Consider the following 17629-nt stretch of genomic DNA (forward strand, 5'->3'; position numbering starts at 1 on the left):
TATAATGTGTGGGTGTGTTTGCATAAATACAGAGAAAGATACATACATACATAAAGAAACACGCAGTGTGTGCACAGTGTTACACGCATAATACAGTGTATCTCTGTATTGTTTGTGTATGTGTGTCTATGAGTGCATGTTTGGGGTGTGTGTGTGTGTGGGTGTGTGTGTGTGTGTGTGTGTGTGTGTGTGCGCGCGAGCACGTATGTTTCTATGTGTGCATGCTGTGTGTGTATGTGTGTGTGTGTGTGTGTGTGTGTGCGTGTGTGTGCATACGCATATGTTTCTATGTGTGCATGCTGTGTGCCATGCATGTGTGTGTCTGTGTTCATGTCATTTTAGTATTTTAGACATTTTGTACTTGTAGAGTATAACAACTTTAGTAGGTATTTTATGGTACATAAGAATATTTATTATTGCTTCTTCTGTAAGGTTAGGGTTTGAGTTTTGCATGTGGGTGCGTCTATATGTGTTTGAGACACTTTTGTAGTCTTTAATAATTGTAGCCTTTATGAGTACTAGTTTTCATGTAGTTGTAAAGAAGAACAAAATGAATTGATTAATTAACACTGGTTAATTACTTAACTAATTAACTGCTGCTCATTGACTACTTAAGGGCATGCACCCAATGTTGTATCTATCTGAAGAAGTCACAGTATATACTGCAATGAAAAGCGCTTCATATTTTGTTTAAACAGCTTGTTTTTACATTTTGCGTTTGGTGCTTTCCTTCCTGCAACCAGTTTTCAGTTTCACACCATAGTCGTATAATACCACTTGGTGAGTGTGTCTTTGGCAGAGCAGTCCGGGCTATGTGCATTGGTGTGTGGTGTGTCATCTGCCATGCATTTGAGACATGCTCTTTACTGAAGTCTTGTTGGATGTTTATTTTATTTTGCAGTACCTGATGGATTCCACTGATAATCTGCATAGTGATTTCTCTGTTCTCTTGGCATTAAAAGAAATTATGAGTAAGATTATAGTGGTAGGAAAGATGTTCCTTCCTACTTATACATCATGATTCGCATGCATTATGAATGTGTAGGACAATGGTCAGTGAGAACATGCAACAAATATGATTTAAGGAAGATTACACAGGCTTTATTTCACGGTGGTACAGCGGTAGCGTTGTTGCCTCACAGCAAGAGGTTCTCCTGTTTGATTATCGGCTGGAGTGCCTTCTGTGTGGAGTCTGTATGTCCTCCCTGTGGTCGAGAGACCTACAAAAGACATGCGTGAATGGGAGTGCCTTCGCTGAAGGTTGGGCGTTGGGCTGGCAACTCGGCACCATAAAAATCGACTACCAATCATTAGCGGACTGGAGTTCTGCTGTGGTGACCCCTAACCGGGAAAAGACAAAAAGACAAACAACAACACAGGCTTTATTTCTGAATCTACTGAAAAGATTTGTGCACAATCTAAGCTTTGTAACCTAATTCTGAGCATGTCAGTCATTAACAGTATCTGATATTTTACTTTGTACTTCTTTTCATTCTCATGCCTGCCTGAATTTGTAGCTGATGCATTTAGATTAGTATCTACACTAGTAACCAAAACGACATGGTGACCACGTTAACTGAAGCAACTTAGAACCATGCAAAAACATTAACGTTTCACATGTAGGTAAAGAAGTTGCACCAACACATTGGCAGCCTTGAACATAAATTTAATGAAAACTCACAAAAAATACATTTAAAAACACAGTAGTTAAACAGGTTCATCCCATTATACACCAGCACTTTATCAAAATAAAGTCACCTATTATATCACTTCCTTATAAACCTGAGTCATTGAATTACCATCCTTCGTCTTCTTCTTTCGGCTTTTCCCAGTTAGGGGTCGCCACAGCGGATCACCTGTCTGCTCATGATTGGCAGTGGAGTTTTACAGAATCGAGTTGCCAGCCCGGTGCCCAACCTTCCAAAGAAGGCACACACATGCACACACTCACACTTAGGGCCAATTTAGAGTGTCCAGTCAAACCTACAGCATGTCTTTGGGATGTGGGAGGAAACTGGAGCATCCGGAGGAAACCCACGTGGCCACAGGGAGGACATGCAGACTCCGCACAGAAGGCACCCCAGCCAAGGATTGAACTGGAGAACCTCTTGCCATGAGGCAACAACGCTAAATTGAATTACCATCCTAATTAATTCAATTTGCGAATTAAGAAAGTCTTGTTGTAGTTGTACAACACTGATCATCCATAAGTAAATAAAATCATGATCATTTGAAAAGACAGTAAGAAATACAACAATGGAAGAATGTATTAAGATTCTAAAAAATTTGAAAATATTAAAAAATATTTAAAATGCATAAAATTCGCTCTTGTTACTGGCCAACTACCCTAAATGACCTCACAAAAACTAAAATGAACATGCATGGTGACAATAAATATATTTCCAACTTTTGATAAAGAAAAATGGATTCAGTTATAAACACTTTATAATTTTGCTGCGCTCAGTCTTAGAACTGGCTGAATAGACACATATTAATTTAAAACTGGGTTGGGGGGGGTGGCATTTCAGTCTTAGTTGCCATAATAATTCCTGGATTCAATAAAGACTACATGGTAGCTGGCTGATTTGTATTCAGGAAGCAGCTCTACATGGTGTGAAGAGCCACACAAACACGGTAAACAGAGTGGCATGATAATTACAGCAGAATCAGTTGAATCATATGCTAGTTAACCAATCCAAGATGGTGGAGTTAATCAGTAAACTATAAAGCAATCGTATACAGTCAATGCAGGTTTTGGCCTCAAATTTCAAAACCTATTTGAGTACAGTCTGGAAACCACGCTACACGAAAAGCATGTTAAGGGCCGCTGTAGCTCTTCTGCATGTGCATGTGCAACAGGTCCAAGTTTATTCTGCTGCTGCTGCTAAAAGGGCTCAGGCAAGAAGAAGAAGGGTGTTTATACCCCATTTAACTTTTCATGGTCTGCATTAGGTGGAAATTGTAGAGTGCTATAGGGTGGATAGAAACACAGTACAGGACCTCTGCAACCTTTGTTGTCCTCAACTGACAGCAAGGGCATATTTAGAGGAACTAATACCTGTGGAGACTAAGGTATGTGTAGCACTTAGAATATTAGCCACAGGAACCTTCCAGAGACCAAAAAGGGATATGCTGGGGGTGGCACAGGCATCAGCATCCAGGATACTACATCAATTCCTGAATGCTATGCTACAACATGCTAGTGACTAAGTACATTTTCCCCAAACACCTGAGGACAGAGCTACAACTATGCAGAATTTCTACCCTGTAGCATACTTGCCTGTAGTGTTATGTGCCATAGACTGCAGCACATTGAAATCAATGCACCACCCAGGGACCAGGGAAGGGTGTACATAAACATAAAGGTCTTCCACTCCATTAACTGCCAGGTCATGTGTAACATTAAGGGAGCCATCCCGAATGCGTGCATTGGCAACCCAGGCAGTTACCATGACTCCCATATCTGACATAACTCTCAGCTGAATCAGAGGTTTTTAAAGGGGGATATCCCACAAGGTTATTTACTGGGGGATGCAGGGGATGCACTTGAGCCATGGGTGATAACGCCCATCAGAAAGGCATACACAGTCATCAAAGAACGCTGTAATGAGGCACACACTCAAACAAGAAATATCATAGAGCATGTGTTTGGGCTGCTGAAGTCATGGTGCTGGTGCCTAGATATCTCAGGGAGACTCCTGTAGTACAATCCCTGTACTTGTGCTGAAACTTTCAGTGTCTGTGCTATCCTTCACAATATTATTTTGAGAAAACCGCTTCAGCAGGAAAACCAAGGGGAAGAGGCACACATCCCACCACCACTGATGCAGGTGAGGAGTCAGTGGGGGAACTACCAGCCGCTGTGGGTGTAGATAGATGAAAGTGTGCACAATATGATCCTGCCCTGGCCAAGAGGCAACAGACAGCACACATGCTCACCAACTAAGGGGTACAACTTTCATCTTATGCACATACATACAGTAAAACTGATGCCAGCCAGTGCTCACAACCTTTACTTACCCATGTAATGGCTGTATCCTGATAGCATCACACAGAGTCAGACCCAAATTAAAACACTTGTAACTGCTGGACTATCAAGGTAAGTGCTGAACCTGGAATAGGAAAACAAATGGCTAAGAACCCAAATGAAAAGCAGATCCATGCATACTGTTACTTGCTAATGTAACTAAGAAGAAGGTAGGTGATTTTTACAGTAATGACACCAATATGTGACAGCACTGATTTATGTCAGTATATGTGTTCTACATCAATTAATAGGCCTCATGCATCAAAGATACTCACATTACAAAAACCTATCAAAAAGCAGTACAATTTTCAAAAGAGCATAACAAACATATATTCTAAGCACTCAGTCAGCTATGCATCCTGGGCATCAGACAAAAGAATTATGTATCCCTGAATCCAAAAGATAGAAAATCAAGAATACGGCACAGTTATCATCATTTGAACAGGGTGTTGTTTGGGGGACAGGAGGCCAAGGCTGACACAAAAGGTAATGAATGTGTGTGAGTAAGACAGACAGGCAGACAGAAATTTGGATTAAGCATCATATGACCACTGAGACAGAATGAGCTGTAAGACTTATGAATGACCCATCTGTTTTGTGTGTGTGTGTGTGTGTGTGTGTGTGTGTGTGTGTGTGTGTGTGTGTGTGTGTGTGTGTGTCTGTATGGGCACTCAAGGTGAAATGTGTGTGTGAGTGTCTGCAAGAAGAAAGCCAAGCTCTGTGCTAGCCTTACTTCCTGTTATATCAAACAGGTGTGAACCATGCATGGTAGAGTTAACAGTTCATTGTCATCATCCCCGACTGCAAGAACAGGCTCTCCCAGGAGTTGCACTGGCACATCCATGCCCATGGTCAGATATGCTGCTGCTACCTGAACATTAATGATGTCTGCTGGATGAGCTGTCCTCACAAGTACACCCAGGACCATGACTAATAGCATACCACATCTGGGTATGGACACCTCAATCATTGAGAGAGCAGTAGAAGTAGTGCCACTACAGGAGCATGCTTAGGAATGACCACATTGGCTAACATCAGACAATGTTGCTGACCTACATCCACATGGATGCTGTCCCCCTCCCACCAGACATTCCATTACAGACACCGCCGGTTATATTGTGTCATTCAGCCGATTCATTGAATCGACCACATGGTAAAGCCAGTCATGCATGTCAGCCTGTGCCACATGTACAACCCTAAACATGTCCTCAGAGGCCCTAGAGAAACATTCTTGCACTTCCATGATGGCCCTAAACATATGTCGAGTGGCACATAAAGACACACCAGAATCAGGTTGAGGGTGGACAGCAGGCCTCCACTGAACACCCCTTAACAACCCTCTTGTGTGGCACCTCACCCACACATTGGCTACATCCAGGGTCAACCGGCACTGAAGCCACAGTAGCCACACTACCCTGATCAATTGTGTCACCCTCTACCTGCCCAGTATCTGAGGGCTCATTGGAATAGGTATGCATAGGCCTACTGACTTTGTCTGAGGAAAATACCACTCCCCAATTGTGCCTGTGTTTGGCCATCATCATCATCAGAATCTGCTGATACTCTGACATGAGGTGATAAGAGTCCTACACTTCCACTGTCATGATCACCTGAGATAATAACTAACAAACACAGGAATGAAATTAATACCTCCACTACATATTTAAAACAGTTTATATGATAACAAACTAACACTGGTCACACTATTGCATATGGTACAGCAATAAACACACTAATTACACCCACATCACACATACAGATAAATGCATATATATGACAAAGGTTCATAAATAATAAAAGAAAAATGTTTGGCATACCATGTGCAGATGACTCCATACTTGGTAGGGAAGATGGTCCTGGAAGAAATGAAGCAAGGTAATGATGCAGTCATCACACTTGCAATAACACAGGGGAACAGTGAATACACAATTTTTGCCTATATATATCCATTAGCAATACTTTTAACGGAAACTTGGCTGACGCATCCACCCAAAGCCCATGTATAATGAACAGAAATGTGTCTATTAATTCTATTAAGTCTATTAATTTATAAATAGGTTCACCCAAAAAAAAAACACATGAACTATTAGTTAAATGTTTCCATAGTTTACTGTACAAGTAAATCTTACAACTTGACATATATGTTTACCTGGAAGCTCCTCCTGGCACATATTTATCTTCCCAGGAAAACCAGTACTGACATCAATCACATGCTGGTGTGCAGTTTCCACTGAGCCCTCTGGATCTCTGACAGTGGACAGGGACACTTCATTTGGTGTCAATGGTGGCTCTGTAGCAGCTCCCTCCCTCTCTGTAGCCAGCTGTTCACGAGCAACTGCAGCTGCTCTGCACAGGGCTGATGAAATCATATCAGTCGACCTATGACACACCTGATCATAAGTTCTGGTGTGACCCCTCTACAGCATTTACATCATTGACTATTTGGTTTCAAATCTACATTCTGTCAATCATATCCCCATGTTGTCTCTCAGGCAGAAAGGCACCATGGTGCCTGAAAGCCTGTACTATGACATCATTTTCAGAGTCACTGAAAGGGGGGTTGCATGGTTGTATGCTTAGGTGCCATAATCCTATGTGACATAAAACAGAGATGCATACAACACATAAATATCACATAATTAAATTCCAGCTCATATATACATACATTTTCAACATTAAACACTGGAGACACACATTTCAGTTATTAAAATTGAAAGTCATATAGTTGTACCATATCACACTTACACACAAACCGATGTTTGATCCAAAACAAGGAATACTACTTTAGTAATGCATTGTTTCCCGCTGAAATAACAGGATGACTACACAATTTCAAGAGCAAACCATTTGAAACACAGCTTTTGTTGTGGCAACACACAAATGGTAACTGGCCACCAAAACAAGAGGCAAATGAAAAGTTTGTACAAACTGTGGAATACCAAATAATTCAGTTGTTATATATACTTTAAACACAATTCTCATAAAATGTGTACACATTTACCACAGAAAGTCAATTTTATATGATTGCCAGTCACCTCTCACTGTGTTGAGAACACCCCTGGAGGTGTCTATGGGCCATCATAAAAGTATAACACCTCTGTGTCATTGACAATATAGTACATTACATTTCCGTGAAATAGCATTGAAGATTGTAAGATAACCAGTTTTAACAATAATACTTGTGATGAAAGTTAATAAGCTGTCTATCTGAGAAAGCAAATGCTTGCCAAAAATGCCTCTGCTAACAGTCAACTACAAGAAGTGTGCTAACAGTGAACTACAAGAAGTGCATACAGATAAAAGTTCCATTTTCTAACACATATATGTAAAATTTTTCTTTGTAACATATTATCAAATCTAGAATGTACTTGAAAAATACAATCATACTATTGAATGCGGTTAGCATGTTTGTGGGGATTTGCGCACTGACTTAAACGTTATATCATGAATTAGCGAGTAAACATTTTAACTGTTGCTGTATGACCAGTGTGGACATGGCAGAAAGGAAGGTGCCTAATGTGTAGAAGAGTCTAGAATATTCATTGGACTCCTTGTAAAGTGCCACAGTTGTAGACTACTGCAGGGTGGCTATGCCAGGTCTCAAGTTTAAATTAGAGGCTTGGAATAGTCTTGTTAAGGCTATCTCCAGTGCAGATGGCATTCCACGCACTGGAGAGCAATGTAGACATCACTACAATGACTTGAAAAGGTGCAGGCAGGCATAATTTAACCAGTGGCTGGATGAGTTTAGGAGTGCTGACATCTCACAGTTGTGCAAGTATACAGATAAAGATACTTTAAATTATAGTCAAAGCTGGAGATAGACAAGACTGGTATGCATAATGCTCTTTTATATTTCTCTCCTCTTTATTTTACAGCTGCCAAGAAGATTGCAGTGAACAGGGAGGCCCAAGCTGAATGTTTAGAAAGACTATGGCGCGCTGCTGTATAACCTGCACAGACAAGATCCGTGAATGAGTGCAGGGGGTGTGTCTGAGCAGTGCTTGTAGAGTAAACATGCCCCCTGCACTCAGGAAGTGCCATACTTCACTTTGAAAACAAAAACACTGTCCCTGGACACTGTTGACATACCTCTCAACTGTACAGATTTTCGCAGAATGCAGATATTTGCCTCATATGTTGGTGTGTTTCTCCTAAAATCTATACTTGTCTTGCAAAGAGCTGAGGATGGAAGTCATTAAATAATGACAACCGTTTGAGTCTAAGACACCACATCCTTCAAAACATTCATGCTAATACAAAACCTATTATTCTATCAACTATCTCTCTAGGTTTGTAAGAGCAATATTTAAAATCTCTCTCTCTTTGTCCCCACATCATGTTAGGCATTGTGCAGATTTTACGCTATAAGACTTTGACAGGTATGACTGTTAGCTATGTGCATATCCCTAAACTAAGACAAATAAAACAAATATTTTTTTTCCTGTCCCCACCAAAGTTTAAGCATAGCTGAGTGGCTGTGCATGTCACACAGCTGTGTTCAGCATAGCTTAAACATCTGAAGGTACTAAATAGAAATATACAGCCAAAATGCCCAAAGTGAAATAGTGTAGTGGTTACAGTTTTTGCTTCGCATGCAATTAATCACAGTTTCAGCCCCAATGCAGTCCATTCATTTTTATATGTGAAAGCAGCACTAAAATATTTTTTTGTATAAATAGGCAGTAAATAATATATATTTGTTAACCAGGGTAGTGTAGCAGGTCCAAATGTGAGGTTTCAGTGTAGTACAGATGTGAAACCCCCATGTAAGTTCATAGGTTCATCGGTAGGTACTAGGCTATTGACCCTAGGGCCTATATAAGCCTAGCCAAAATGTTACCCTGGCTTTCACCACCCAAGAAAATTATATACCTGTGCCCCTATCGAGCAGAGCAACAGAAGTGATCCCCGGGGTGAATTTCGTATTTCCCATCCAATCATCAAGATTTTTCTTGAAGAGTGCTAATGAGCAGCTTTCTTTGATATAGATAGGTAGTTTGTTCCAGAGTATGGGAAGTCTCTGGGACAGGAATCTATCCCTCCAGCATGTTCTGTTTATTGTGGTGACAAGGTTTAGGTCCCTAGAGCGTGTAGTTCAGAGGGATTTGGATTTCTTTAAGTGCAGCATGTCCAACAGCTCTGGGTTTGACATAGCTTTGTATGTTAGGCAGAGATCACCTCTGAGTAGACGATATGCGACAGAGTAAAGCTGGAGTTTTTTGAGACGGTCTGCATAGGGCATCTGTTTGAGGCCAGTAATCCTCTTCGTGAGGTATTTCTGTGGCCTTTCCAATTGTTGTAGATGTCTTGTGAGGTACATACCAAAAGCGGCGTTGTACTCTATAATGGGTCTAATGAGTGATGAGTAGAGGGGAACAATGACCTCTTTTTTCCTGGATGAGAAATCTTTTGTGATGAGGTGTGCCATGTAGAAGGATTCCCTGACTACTGTGGTGATGTGATTATCAAAGAAGAGACTACCGCCCACCTGAGTCCCAAGGTCTCTTATCACACTTTCATTGTTAAGTAGACTATTGCCTATGTGGTAGTTCATTGGTACAGAGTTTTTAACCAAAAGGGATGACAATGCACTTTTTGGCATTGAGCTTGAGGCCATGGCTTTGACACCAGGCATCTGTCTCAGTGAGGCCCTTTTGTAGGATGTCCACATTGTTAGGAGTTTTGATTATGGCTCCTAGTTTGCAGTCATCTGCAAACTTATTTAGCGAAAGACCTTCTGCATTAGCCTGTACTTCAGAGAAGTAGATACCAAACAGGAGAGGTCCCAGGACTGAACCCTGTGGTACTCCACTTGTCACTGGTCTGACGTTGGATTTGGAGTCTGCTACTTTCACAGTGTGGGTTCTGTCAGTGAGCTAGTTGGCAAACCATCTTGTGACTTAGGGATTTATACCTAGTTTAATGAGTTTATCTATAATTCCAGAGTGGGGGATGGTGTTGAAAGCCTTGGCGAGATCTAGATTGGCTGTGTGAACCACCTTACCCTCATCTATGGCTTTGTTGACTGCTTCAATGAAGTCTATCTGCCTTTTACAAACCTGAACTGGGTGGGGTCCAGAGTTTGGAGATTACCAATGTCTTTGTTTATAAGTTCCATGATGATATGTTCCATGACTTTGCAGACCAGGCTCATCAGGCTAATGGGGTGGTAGTTTCCGCGGTCCGTGTTGGATCCCCCTTTGTGGAGTGGGATAACCGTCGCTGTGTGCCATTCAGTGGGCACAAAGCCTGAGGTGAGGCTATGATTGAACATAGTACTTAGGTGGGGTGCCAGTTCATTCTGTAGTTCATGTAAAATGCAGCCTGGGATGTTTCAGGTCCCATGGATGCTGTGTTCTTGGCGTTGGAAAGTGTGTTTTTTACCTATGCAGCCGTGATTACAGGAACTTTGCATTCTTCTGGTATAGAGATGGGCATTTTAGGGGGTGAGAGGGGGTAAACTTAGCAATGAACCTATCTGCCAGGATGGTGGCAATATCAGTTGGTTCTGTATATTTAGTGCCATTGTGCTGTAACTCAGAGCAGATCTGAGTGTTGCCATTGAAATTCTTGACATAGCTATAGAAGGCTTTGTGGTTGTCTTTAGAAACAGTGGCAATTTTGTTTTTGTAACTAGCTTTGGGGGATATTATGAGGGATCTCAGCTTCTTACTCAGGCTGACCAGGGAGTTCCTCCAATCATGGGATTTTACTCTTTTTTGCAGCAGTTTCTTTCTTCTGTTGTAGAGTTTGTTTATGGCAGTGGACCACCAGATTGGCTTCCTTTTTTTGGAGGATAGCATCTTGGTTCTGTTAGGGATAGCACAATCCATGCACTCATTTAAGTGCCTATAAAGTGCATTTGTGTGGGATTCAGCAGTCAAACCTCTATTGTCCGTCTGCATGGGTATCGTGTAGTTTGCCACTTCTGTCTTAAGAAGTGTGAAGCTGGCTTTGGAGATAAACACAAGTGTATCATACAGTATAGCCACACAAGAACATAATGTAATAAAAGCACATAGGGGGATGTTATGGAAGGTAAACATAGATTTCATAAGATGTCATTAATAAGGAATCAACCCCACAATCCTGATAGTCCATAAAATGAAAGCTATACAACACTAAATTTTGCTCAGCTGCATTGCTAAAATCTAAATGCTTAGCAATAATTAGCATAGCTGTGAGGATTTGCAGACAGATAAGCAGTGCTTAGTAGCTACCCCTTTAAGCAATGCTTATCTTAGCTAAATGGGTTTGTGCATTGCTTAGCTTAGCTTAGCATATTCAAAATCGGCCAATCACGGCAAAAGGAGGCACTCCAGCCCTATTTAAACCCCGCAGGTGGGACTACAACTATAACCAGTTGTAGCTCATCACTGCAGGCACTATGGCTGGTGTTAGTGAGGGTGTGTGCTTTTGGGCGCAGCACTGGAACATTCAGGAGTCCAGGGTCATGGTTGGACTCCTCATAAAAGACCATGAAGGGAGACTGATGCAGGATCAGTACTAGGGCTCCCAATACAAAGCGGAGACCTGGGAATATCTTGCACATGACCTCATCAATGCTACTGGTATCCCTCGGACTGGTGAGCAGGTCTGGCACCATTATGCTGCCCCGAAGCATAGGAAGAAGGATCTGTTGGACCAGTAGATCCAAGACACACAGGCGCGAATTATCCCAGAAGTGTGTAAGTATCAGTATCAGTTAGTGTTCTGCAAAGTCCAGCCTGAGTATGTAATCAATAGGTATGCATAAATGTTTATCTCCTGTACAGCTGCAGATGAGAGGGCTGCGAATATTGACACACATGCCAGCAGGCTGCTAAGGCTGCACCGGGAGGCTGGTGAGTAAAAATCTGGCTTGCAGTATTCAGAGTAAATAAATAAAAAGTAGTAGATTGTCAACAACTACTAGGTAAACTGTGTACTATGTGCATTGAATAAAGGACTGTTATCAGGTGAATAAAGGTCTCTGTAACAATGAATAAAATTAAAAACCCCAGACTGTTGTGTTTACTTTGTCATGCATGGTGTGGTAGGAATATAAATGTGTACAAGTTCTACATAGTTATGTGTTTCTGGTAAAAAAATAACTGTTTTATGCAACTATTACTGAAAACTTAACATATATCTGTTGTCTGAAAACTGCAGTACAGTTGTCATTACAGGGTATTTGTCTAACTACAAGGTGAGATTGTGCAAGCCAGAGAGTTCTAGGGATAAAAAAAGTCAACCATGTGTCAGCAGTTTCTCAGTAACTCATTGTGATGAAACACAGTTGTGGTGTATCTTTTTGCACAAACAGGCACCGTTCGAATCCTGGCAGTGGTAGTATGCTGAATGCATATTGTCACACAAGAATATGTGAATATTTGTATAAACAGGTAGTATTAACATAAATTACCTCCACAGGTCTGCAAGCTAAGGAAATGTTTGTAATAGCTGTAAGAAGGCTTTAGCAACACACTCTGTGTTCAACATATCCACTGTCCAACCCCAAGGCTGCAAATGACAGCAAGATAAGTATATACACCAAGCAATTTGTTCCAATACATGTCCCTCAAGTGTCACGCTCTTACAGCTAATGGTTACTCCTGCTAATAACCAGGGAGACAGATAGAAACCCCGGCAGAGTATGTCAGTACCACACCCCACAAGTATGAATGCCGGGCACTCCTGTCAGTGTCACATATGTAACTGTGAAGATGAGAATATGTGTAGAAACAGTCAGGTAGTATTAACACATATTTTTTCAACAGGTCTGCCAGGTAAGGAAATGTGTCTATTAGCTGTAAGAAAGCTTAACCAATACACTGTGTGCAACAATTCCACTGTCCATCCCCAGGCCATAGGTAGATATACAGTGAGGTCAGCCATGGAGAGTAATGAGTAGAGTAATGATCTGTACAGTTGTTGAAAATTGAAGCCTAGACAGTTGTTAATTGACCTCTCTCTTCCTCTCTCCTCCACCCTATCTGCACCAATATTTCATACACTTTAAATGGGTATGTTCATCTCCAAACCTACTGTTGAGACATGTGTTCTATTGTTATACAAATATTGAACCATTTGAATATTAATGTTCCCTGTTAAAATGCTATCATTGGTGGCCTGCTGCTATCAATGTAACTTGCATGCTGTTATAATGCTTACTGTGGTTCCATATATAAATGTGTTCTCTTTGCTATGCAACTGTTTCAATTCTGTTTTATGGGTTAATTGGAACACCCATGCATACTTTATAACTAATCCTGAAATGTGTTGTTCATGACTAACCAATATTTTTTTTAAACTGAAACACCATAGCACATCTGGGAAGGCAGACCCCAGCAGACACACCTGTCCCGCCTCATCTGGCCATGGAACCTGGCCCCAGGGGTCTATATAACATTGTCGAACTCTTAAAAGTTCGAACATCATATGATCAACACCATATGATCAAACTTTTAAAAGTTCGAACGTTTCAACGGAGATCTCCGTACAGTGCGGAATGGAAAGATTTTCCTTTTCTGCACTGTATTGCGATCTTGGAGTTGATATATTTAAAGAGCAGGGGGTATGGGGGGGGGTGCAGCCCACTCGTGCAGGGGCCCCACTGCTTAAACCATTCAAGTAGATTTTTCTTTGGTTTATTTATTTTTTTATTACATTTTCGAACTTTTAAAAGTTCGATCATCTGGTGTCGACCATATGACGTTTTAACTTTTAAAAGTTCGATTATGTAATATAGATGTGGCCCCAGCACATCTGGAACCCAACCCGAGCCTTCTCCTTCCATTGATCCTGCACCACCTTTGAGTGGAACTACCTCAGGGGATGGGGCTTGTCCCCCCCCAGGGAGCAGACGTGGAAAGCAGACTGTCACCACACTCAGGTCCAGGGATTGGTGTGCAGAATCCTCCATTCAGAGTATGGTGATCAGCTGCACCAGCTTAAGGGCTGCCTGGTGCATCTTGAGGGTCAGCCTGCCACTCCTGCATAGCACCCAGCACAGCCACCTTTGGAGCCGTGAAGATGCAGTGGTGACTGCCCATGGGTGGGGACCTCAGTCCCACTGTAACCATATGGGACTCGTGTGTGTCTGATTCCCAACCACCCTCCCCATCCAAGGTGTTTACCCCCTGCATGTGTCGTATACTGCCCCTGTCAGCTGCCTTGTCTGTTTTCTTACCCAACTTACCACCCCAAATGTACCTACTATCCTTCCCCAACATCCCACTCTCATCTTATAAAAAAATGGGGAATCTGTTCCCCCGAAAAAATGTTGCCCCATACATAGCTGTCCATTTTGCACACATGTCCACTGGACACATGTAATATGGTCTAATTGGCTTAACAACACATTACTGTTGTCCTCACCCCTGTCTCAGGGATTTGAGTGTCCAAATTCACCTCCGAATTCTGTACAAATTCACAGCTGTTGCTGTATCATCAATGTACAGCTATGGACCTTCCCTACACCCATCCTGCACATCCCTAGCTATCTTTCATATTATTTTTCCCTCTGCACCCCCCTTTTTCATCACTTTCCTATGACCCCTTTTTCTTTTCTTTTAAAGAAATTAGCGTGGGAGTAAGTATGTTTGTGCGATGCTAAACGAAGCAAAAATGGAGTAAGCAGCTGTACGTTTAACCGTATCTAAGCATCGCGCAAACCCACTTGCAACTGGTTAAAAGTGCCTTAATCACTATGTATTAATCAGCCACTGTTCTGGTCAGCAACAAAATAATCAGCCCTGCCAAGTGTCAACCCCAGGAGCCTGTACACCATAGTCAGAGCAATGTACCACTGCACCATCTGAGCTGTAATAATGAATGCTGCTTTTTCAAATATATCATTCAGTACAGGTATAGAATAATAGGGAACAAACACTGTGGAATCAGTCATGTTTAGTATATATAAATATACACATATAGATGTGTATGGTGATAGATAAATATGAAAAAGTATATACATCAGATATATGGAGCTATAGATATAAAACAAATACATAGGTTCATATGTTCATAGGTAGATATTAGGCTATCAGCCTGAGGGCCTACGTAAGCCTAGCCAACAAGGTTCCCTGCCTTATGCCACCCAAGAAAGTTATTTTCCTGTGCCACTGTTGAGCAGAGACACAGAAGTGATCCCCGGGGTGTATTTCCTATTTCCCATCCACTCAACAAGATTTTTCTTGAAGAGTGCTAATGAAGAACTTTGCTTGACATAGATGGGTAGCCTGTTCCAGAGTATGGGAAGTCTCTGGGACAGGAATCTGTCTCTCCAGCATGTCCTGTTTATTGGGGTGACAAGGTTTAGGTCCCTAGACATGTAGCTTGGAGGGATTGGGATTTCTTTAGGTGTAGCATGTTCAACAGCTCTGTGTTTGACATAGCTTTATATGTTAGGCAGAGATCACCTTGGAGTATATACATATATATTGTTATATAACTATATATATATATATATATATATATATATATATATATATATATATATATATATGTAAGTATATATATATATATATATATATATATATATATATATATATATATATATATATATAATTTATATATGCTCATAACATTTAGTGGAGTCATACTCAACACCATACCTCTCCACATCTTAGTGCAAGAATTCTGGACAAAGACTGTCAAAATGGAGGGGGCAATGGGTCAAGATTAGGGACATAATGTACGTACTGCAGTTATAAATGTAGAATGTTGCTACAGTAACAGAGTTTGTGTCTGCATACTTGTTTGGAAGGATGTGAGTTCTGAAACTGAAATGTATGTCATCATTTAATTAAATAATTCTTCACATCATCACAGTGATTTACCACAGAAATGAAAATAATGATCCTGTGGAAGAGAACATACATATGAGCAATAATCCTGGACAGTCTGAAGCAATCTGGCCAGTCGAGAGGTATGCTTAGAACCCCATAGTGCAACAATCTGGACCAAGCCTGACAAAGGTGGGGGGTAAAGCCATGAAACTGGGAACATATCCCAAATACTGGAGTAGATAAGGTGACACAGTTGATGCAGTAACACCCTCCTGTCTGTTTAATATATATATTGACTGGAATAGCCCAAGTCCAAAACCAAATTATTCCCCACTAGTTACTGACATAAATCCTCACATCATCCCACTGTGTCAGAAATACACAACACTTATGGGGGCCAGGCAACAGTACATCTGATAAATATCTGGACATAGCATCACAGTAGGGAAACTACACTGAGCTGCTAGGCATGTCACCAAACACTCTCTAAAGTACAGGCAGACTGACACAACACTAACCCAATTTTGCTATCGGGGAATACACATGTAATTGCAAATATATCAGGCACTACAGGGATGTAATAACACTGACAAACAGCAGTGTGAAAGTGCATATTCACCACATTCAAAGTGACATACTGGTAAGCCGCATGAACAGTAGAGTATATGGACTGTGTGAACAAAATCATCATCATGTTTGCCACTCACACACTATCCCTACATATACTGTCCCAATTCACAGTGTAGTCTGATGCCTGACTGTGGTATGGACCATGTGTCGGTCTGCCCCTACAAACATATACAGCTGATAGAGCACCAGAAACTGGAGCAGCATTTAAAGTCAGATAGAAAAGGACCCATAACACTTACATCTACCCCCTCCTTACACAGGCCAAATAACACATTCACAATACACTGCTACACAGTCCTGACAGTCTGTCAACAATCACCAGAAATACACAGTCCTCTCAACTGTATAGAGTCCCACAGAATGTCCAGGCTTTGTCCTCATATATAAGGCCTCCTACACATAACATGTCTGTCAGTCTGATACATCACTGGGAAGATATCAGAAATGAAGTAATTATATAATGATATACTATACCTATCTACCTCTTACTGCATGACATCTGGACAAAATCTGCCATACTTGGGTGGCAGAGGCCCAAACACAGAGGCATTATTGACATATTGCTGTTATAAACTGAGAAATTTGCTGGTGTAACAGAGTTGTTGTAACATATCTGTTCTGAGGGATATGAAGTCAGAAACACACATGGATGTTACCATTTACTGACTGCAATCCTCAGAGTATGCTACTGAATTTCCAAGGGCAAAAAATGTGTGAGTAGCATAACAAATAGCCCTACAGTTGAGAATAATGTCAACCACATAACACTGTCAGACTTAAATTCACGCAGAGCAGCCATATCCACACAGACCCAGTCAAACTAGCATTACTTCAACTGCATAACAGCAATATTTACATTCTGTCCCAATGTCTGGAACATTCTACCCCAGTTTGTTGGGTGGTCTCCACAGTGTATGTTGTAAGAGGTATTTCCAACTACCCTCTGTGATGCTGTTTGTCACACACCTCCATGAAGTCCTCCTCACAGGCAAGGAAAAGGGGCAATGTCCACATGAAGTACTCAGTTATAGGAGTGTGTTTTCATTCTATTGGGTATGGGCATGATACCACAGCTGTTCTACATGCAATTAGCAAGTGAGGAACTCCAACTGGTGCACAGGCCATCAGCTGCTCATGAGCATTACCTACAAAAAAGCAAGCTGCTGCCTATACAAAACAGATGTATATCCTACATCTG

Source organism: Protopterus annectens, chromosome 1.part1, assembly GCF_019279795.1.
Source record: "Protopterus annectens isolate FY-2018-M chromosome 1.part1, PAN1.0, whole genome shotgun sequence".
NCBI classification, from domain to species: domain Eukaryota; kingdom Metazoa; phylum Chordata; order Ceratodontiformes; family Protopteridae; genus Protopterus; species Protopterus annectens.